The 7,787-nt window shown below is 47.7% G+C and overlaps 1 pseudogene; it reads left to right on the top strand.

Moving 5' to 3' along the window:
* The first annotated feature begins 6,292 nt into the window (after positions 1–6,292).
* Positions 6,293–7,465, top strand: LOC144134879 (uncharacterized; annotated as a pseudogene).
* The last annotated feature ends 322 nt before the right edge of the window (positions 7,466–7,787 follow it).

Genomic DNA, 7,787 nt, shown 5'->3' with positions numbered 1-7,787 from the left:
AAACTTTTGAACAGCATCTCGTGCGCCTGCGAACTGTCCTCAGAGCCCTCCATTCCGCTGACCTTACGCTGAAGCCCCAGAAGTGCCACTTCGGTTACACAGAGCTCAGGTTCCTCGGTCACGTTGTGAGCGTCGACGGAGTTCGACCCGACCCCGACAAGACAGCCGCCGTCGCCAATTTTCCTACTCCAACTGACAAGAAAGCTGTCCAGCGTTTTCTGGGTCTCTGTGCATATTACCGACGGTTTATTGCGGACTTCGCAAAGATTGCAGAGCCGTTGACGCGCCTCACCAGGAGCAACACCTCCTTCGTTTGGACAATAGACCAAGAGACGGCTTTCTCTTCGCTCCGCCAACGCCTTCAGACATCTCCCGTTCTTGCACACTTCGACGAAGAGGCCGACACCGAGATCCACACCGACGCCAGCAATATCGGTCTTTGAGCTGTCCTTGTCCAACACCAAGAGGGCATTGAGAGAGTTATAGTCTATGCTAGCCGTACTCTCTCCCGCGCCGAACGCAATTACTCTACGTCAGAGAAGGAATGCCTTGCTGTCGTATGGGCCACCATGAAATTTCGCCCTTACCTTTACGGCCGCGCATTCAAAGTCGTAACCGACCACCACTGCCTATGCTGGCTGGCTAATTTGCGAGACCCGTCTGGACGATTGGCCCGCTGGAGTTTACGGCTCCAAGAATTCGACATTACCATCGTATATAAGTCGGGCCGTAAACACGAAGACGCCGACACGCTGTCGCGTGCACCACTCGACTCTTCCGGTCCCGAAATCGACGACGACAGCGGTTTCCTCGGTATACTTAATGCATCGGACATAATAGCCCGGCAGCGGGCTGACACGGACCTCCGACCGCTGATTGACAACCTTGAAGGTCACGCCATGCCTCTACCACGACACTTCGCTCGACGTCTCGGCTCTTTCTGTTTGCGCGAAGGTATCTTATACAAGAAGAACTCGAGAGGCCAAGAAAGAGCTTACCTTCTGGTACTTCCGGCCGATCTTCGCGCCGACATTTTATTGGCATGCCACGACGAGCCCACTTCAGGCCATCTGGGTTTTTCCCGGACGCTCGCCAGGATACGCAACATGTACTACTGGCCCGGACTCTCGGACGATGTCCAAAGGTACGTAAAAAGCTGCCATGAATGCCAGCGCCGGAAGACGCCACCGCTTAAGCCGGCGGGTTTTCTCAAGCCCGTTACTACACCCCGCTCTCCGTTCGATCAAATAGGAATGGACCTTCTCGGTCCTTTTCCGTTGTCACTCTCAGGAAACAAGTGGATCATAGTCGCTACTGACTATTTGACTCGCTACGCCGAGACCAAGGCGATACCCTGTGCCACAGCTTCAGAGGTCGCCGACTTTTTCATGCAAAACATCGTCTTGCGGCACGGAGCCCCTTCGTGCGTTATTACCGACAGAGGTACAGCGTTTACAGCGCAGCTAATCGACCATATATTTACGTTGAGCTGCACTAGCCATCGCAAGACCACAGCTTATCATCCGCAGAGCAATGGGCTAACCGAACGCTTAAACAAGACCATTGCGGACATGCTGTCAATGTACGTAGACGTTCAGCACAAAACTTGGGATGAGGTGCTACCGTACGTCACATTTGCGTACAACACGGCCCTCCAGGAGACTACACGCTTTACTCCCTTTCGTCTTGTATATGGACGTGAAGTCCAGAGCATGCTTGACGCGATGCTACCATGCCTCGATGACGACCAACTCGCACCCGATGTTCATGAAATTGCCCAACGCGCTGAAGAAGCCCGTCAGCTTGCCCGCGTACACATCGGCCAGCAGCAGGGCACTGATGCGCGCCGTTACAACCTTCGACACCGACAGGTCGACTACAATCCCGGTGAACAAGTTTGGGTGTGGACACCTGTCCGCCGCCAGGGCTTGTCCGAGAAACTACTCTGCCGGTACTTTGGCCCCTATAAAGTGCTACGGCGTATCAGTGATGTTACCTATGAAGTGGTTCCCGACGGTGCCGCGCAACCGAGACGTCGACAGCCCAACAGCTCTGACATTGTGCACGTTGTGCGGCTTAAGCCGTACTATGCCCGATAACGGCTTAGCGGCCCTCCGTTGTGACTCTGTGTGTGCTCCGTTTTCCTCGCGTTCTTCTCTGTTTCCCTTCTGAACCTTTTTAGGTACAAGTTTTTAAGCCTTCCAATCTTTGTATGCGGCTCTAACGTATGAAGACCAGCGGGTGAACAGAGATCGGAAGGTGAGGTAAGATGTCGGTATTTGTTAAATATGAACCTGGCAGCAATACGCTGCACCTAGTCAGCCTTTAAGCAATTACTTTTTGTGTATGGGTCCCAGATGACAAGCCTCGCGTATTCTATGACCGGTCTGATCAATCTTTTATATCCTAGATATACAAAATTTATCGCTTGATGTGAGGCTAATTATACTTTCGGATGGTGTTGGGAATGAAGTAGATTCAACAATTATGTGTGATGACGGCATGCTGTGTCGCAGTTGCTGAATTGCATTACTCGAATACCACTTTAAAATGTTTGTGTCATTAATATCTGAGGAAGAAACTACCAAGGCAAGAACTGTGTAAAAATAAATTATTAGCACAGAACCCAGACAAAATAAGCCCATGATTCCGATCAAAAAAAATTGTTTCGCTGTGTATGGAGTTTATTTCATAAGGTGATGTCACCACATTGTGAAGAGACACGGAATGATCTCAGCGCAGCCTATAAAGAATCGCAGTAAGGGGAAGCAATCCCTATCGTCTCCAACTGTACATGAAGAACCATTTCTAGTTCAGGCTGTTTTTCAAACACATCTCATTTCCTTCTCCACGAAGAGACGTCCTCGGTCTGTACAAAAGGCAGTGGTTTTGTCACAAACCGGAAATATGTACTGCCTACACATGCGTTTACTCTGCTTATGAACACTAACAGACTGGCCGCCTTCAATGGAAACTAAATACCGTCACTTAATCTTCCTCACCCGTCCTTCCAAGACCATCTTGCACTGCAGCCGTTGAGCAGGACCTGTTGTATATGAACAAGTTTATAAAAATAACAGCCTAAGCGCCTATAGCAATGCATGGGATCCCAGCTTACGCTAATCAGTACCGATATTCGTGTACTCATCATCTCAGCAGCAAGAGTGGGAACATGCTACGTAAGGCGGGCTCGAGCCAGGGACCGCGCGCTATATACGACCGCGCTCTTTCTAGCAGATGCACTACGAGTTCTCTCACAGAGCGCAACACAGATATTGGCGATTCACTGCGCCGCCCACACGAAAACACAGGAAGATGCCATGGGGTGCAAAGCGGTTTTCGCAGCTTTTGCAGAATCCGCTCTTTCGGTCATGTCGATCGCTCTCGAGGACTCTACGCCGGGGCAATAAAGTTTTTATTCCCTCAACTGCTACTAAACCACAAGGAGCGCCAAAATACGAAATGGGCACCATATTTCTGGAACCACGAGCGGGCGATTTCAGTGCGAGTTCGGAGAGGGTCGTCACTTACACTGCCCCATCCTTGTATCCGCTGAGAAGAGGGAGAGTAGGATTCCGGCTTACGCATGGGGCAAGAGGAATAATAAGCGGGGGAACCGGCGGCCAGGGGGGGGGAGGCGGTACTCAGGAAGAAGCTTGGGTTTTTCTTCACGGGTTTCTGGCACCCCAGAGGAATAGCTCATTGTGTTCGAGCCAGGGAAAATGCGAAGAGAAAAAAAAAACGTACCGCAGCCGAGGCAAAGCTCGCGAATGTCTTCTTTGGGGCGCAAAAAAACGGTGCATATATTTTCATATACTTTGCGTTAATTCATTGCGTACATCTGCTTCCACAGAGCCAAAGTGTGACCTGCTGTAAACGAAATATTTTCATCTATATTTGCATAAAACGGCGGAATGTAACAAGTGGATCATGTAATACAAGGCTACAAAAACTGGTCACCACTTATGGAGCTGAAGCCGGAAAATAAGAAGGAAATCTTAACTTTTGTTTCTAGGGGTGTTCTCTAGACTATAAACAGACCCAGAATTGCATACCAGTAACGAAAAAAAACTCGACACTTCGTTAGTTAAAATAAGACAAAGTGATCTCCTTTTGTCCCCAGAATTTTTTTTTGTGGAGAAATGTTTCAGTTTAATTTTCATAACTTTTTCTGAGCGTCAAGGATGCGCTTCACAAGTTACCGTTTTCACTGTTATCACCTCCAGTGCTAAACATTTGAATTCAGTTTTCGCGATGGAGAATTATTCTGAACATTATTAATGCGAGAATTTGCATCAAAATATACGCATCTCTTTGATCAGTGCAGCCACTGGCTGATCAACTTCTCTTTAATTCATCAATAGCCAAGTTCTGGCTTTACTGTCCTTTGGTGCTAACTGAAATGTTTTCAACATTATGTACTCCAATAGGGAAAGTTTCATCACAGCCAGGACATTTGGTCTGGCTTCTTACTACACTTCTTTTCTCTTACGTAATAACGCTCAAACTTCCTTTCCCCCTTCCCTCCCTTTTTTCGTTTCTCCGATAGTCCAAGTGGAGCACAGAGGCATCACTTCTAGGCAATACTCAAGACTCTGGACGCATTTCCTCAGGGGCTTGCTACACTAAAGCGACAGCAGCAAAGTAGTTTCTGTATGGTGGTATGAGTGGGGGGCAAAGACGTGTGCTGCTGTATTGCGGCTTGCGTCGAAGTTAGTACATGGCTTTGAAATGACGTTTCGATGTTCGCAGAGGGCCAGCAACTGGGCCTTTATTAATAACGTGCTTCTAGTCTGCCACCGAGCGATCATCTGCGTCTATGAACACTGTGAGTTCTTAGACGAAGGTGTCATTTGGTCGTCTTTCTGTGTGCTTTGTCTACAGAGCGAACATTCTAACCAGAGGCCACCTTTGATGCCCGTCAAAAGCAGTTCTGCTCATATCCTAGTTTCACTTCTGAAAAAGTTGTGCAGTCACTATAGTTGCAATAAGTGATGAGTCATGTTATACGTTACTGTGAGTCAAGTTCCGTTCGTTAGCCATGATCATGAAATAAGAAAACGAAGAGACTAGAATAGGCTGAAAGAGGAGTGATAGGGTGCTACGACTACCATGATTACGTTACGCACTTCGTGTCGGAACAACAGCGAACAGACTGGTTTGTGAAACGAATAGTTTGAATATAATATTAGCGTGTCATTTTTTGTCCGTCCGTGAGTACCACCTGCGCATGTTTCTTAAAAACATGTTCGACGCCTTAACGGACGTTGTCCACGGGCATATTCTGTTGTTTGGGTATTGGTTGTCCTGAAAAATGGACATCAGAGCGAGTTCCGTGTCCTTTCGTTTTCCTTTCTAAATTTCACTTACGCATTTTTAGCCTACGGTGTAGGTAGCAGTCGCCATAACTCCACTGTCTTAGCGATGAAAGAAGTAAGCTGGATGCGTTTAGTATGAATAATAATAATCGACTGGCTTCGTCTGTGAATTATCTTTTACATGTGGCTTTCAAGATGCTGGCGCAGCTTTTTGCACTACTATGTAATAATTTGCAGTCCAATGCAGGTACTCAGTCTATTGTGTTTGTCGAAGATATTTTGCGGTGTATTGCATTTCCTTAAGAGTACAGAAACTAAGCACCAATAGTTCTTTGGGATATGCAGAATGTCTTCTACTTATTGCAAATGCGAGCTTTTCTGCCGCTGAGTTTCATCGATGATTTTCAGCCAATGTCACTTAGCCCTCCTATCTGTTACCAATAGTTTTCCGGCGCCGCTAATAGAGACTGCCTGTCATGAAGAAATAGGTGCGCATTGATTTCCTATGCAACAGGTTTTGAAGGGCTCCTGTTAGAAGCTCGCTTACAGGGTGCCTCTAGTGCGCGAATAATTTTTGATCTTAGTATAGCAACATTCCCCGCATGCATTGGTTCTGTTCGCGCCAAAAGCCAGCACGGGTTATGCAGCCCCCATTAGACCGCCTTTTTAATTCAAATTTTTAATTCAACTTACATCAGGCTAGCTGAAGCTATATAGGTGTGGATGCATTTGTGCGGCCTCAATTTATTATCACACAACTGATGGAGTCGGGTCGCCCAAACTTAACACGAACCACACTGAGCACCACGCTATTTTTCTGGGTTATCTATAGGACTTCAGAATCTTTAACAGAGTATCGCTTTGATTAAATGTCCGAGTTACAAGGTAGTCCACGCTAAGATAGATAGAAATAGAAAAAAGGTGGGCTTGGTGACTGTGCCAGTGCACGGACCACTAATCAGTTCACTCTCGCTATGCAGATGGTTTACTGCGTTGTGCGCCTGCTGCTGCCTGCGCTTGCGCATGCGGCGTCGCAAACCACATCGGAATGCGGAATCACCGATCCTGGAAGCTACGGACCCACTGCCCGGCTCCTACCTGTCGGCAGGCTGCAGTTCCTGCCTAAGCCGCATGGGGCACACTGGACAGCGGAACTCTCCAAAGCTTGGGCTGCCGCATCATCGTCGACAGCAACGAGTCCACCAGCTATAAAGGAACAAGCACCTTCGGCGCAATCCTGTGGGCTTGGTGACTGTGCCAATGCACGGACCACTAATCAGTTCACTCTCGCTATGCAGGTTGGTGAACCTTACGTTATGTTTGCAAAAAAAAACGAGTAATTATTGCCTGGTACAGCTACCGAGCCTACAGTACTGTGTTACTATTATTGCTGAATGTGTTGATGTAATGCACTCGCTACTACTCCAAGCTGGAGATATTGAATCTAACCCTGGCCCTTCTACTGAAGCCCTTCTCGCGGAATTGCGTAGTCTGACTAGCGGCCAAGCGAAGGTAATTGCAGAAATACAAGGCCTGAAAGCTCAACTCGGCAATACTGACAAAACAATAGGGAAATTGAACGAAAGACAAACAGATCTCGAAAATCATTATCAGGCATTGGTACCACTGCGGAAAGAAATAAGATCATGCGCATTGACACAGAGCGCACTGCCTCTCGAATTTCGGAGCTGGAAGCCCGTATGGATGACGCCGAGAACCGTTCGAGGCGGAACATTATAATCTTCTACGGCATCCCCGACCCCTCCTCCTCGGAAACATTCGCAGAGACGGAGCAGTTGGTCGTAAACCTTTGCCGGGATAATTTACAGTTAACCTTGGAACCAAGGGATATAGAGCGTGCCCATCGCCTCGGCCGTCCCTCAGCTGGTCGCTGCCGGCCCATAATAGTAAAGCTTGCATCACACAAGACCAAAGCTGCAATATTGTCAAATGGCCGGATGCTTAAAGGGACAAGTTTTGGCATCGGTGAGGATTTCTCGCGCCCAGTCCAAAATGCGCGTAAACAACTAATTGCTTTTGCGAAAAGCAACAACAAGCCATTTTTCGGCCGTTTCAAAACTCTGTATATGAACTAAAAGCGTTACGTCTTTGACGACAGTACTAACAGCATCAAAGAATTATCATAGCAGACGAAGCACAAAAACAAGAAAGAAAAGAACCAAGCATATGCTGTCTCTAGCGATGCTCTTTCACTTTCTGCAATTTACACTAACATCCGCAGTTTTCTTCAAAAACGTGAACGTATATCTGGCATTGTATTGTCCTCTAGCAGTGATCCACTAATACTTACCGAGACGTGGCTCACTGACGACGTGAGCGATTCTGAAGTGCTATCGGACCTACCGAACTTTCGTGTGTACCGCAATGACCGTGCATCTGCGCGCGGTGGTGGTGTACTGATTGCATTCCACGAACGAATGTCTTGTGCAGTCATCAATATTCGGTCAC

Source organism: Amblyomma americanum, chromosome 5 (genome assembly GCF_052857255.1).
Source record: "Amblyomma americanum isolate KBUSLIRL-KWMA chromosome 5, ASM5285725v1, whole genome shotgun sequence".
NCBI lineage: Eukaryota > Metazoa > Arthropoda > Arachnida > Ixodida > Ixodidae > Amblyomma > Amblyomma americanum.
Note: the sequence above shows the minus strand (reverse complement) of the source record. Positions and strands in the feature narration are given on the sequence as shown.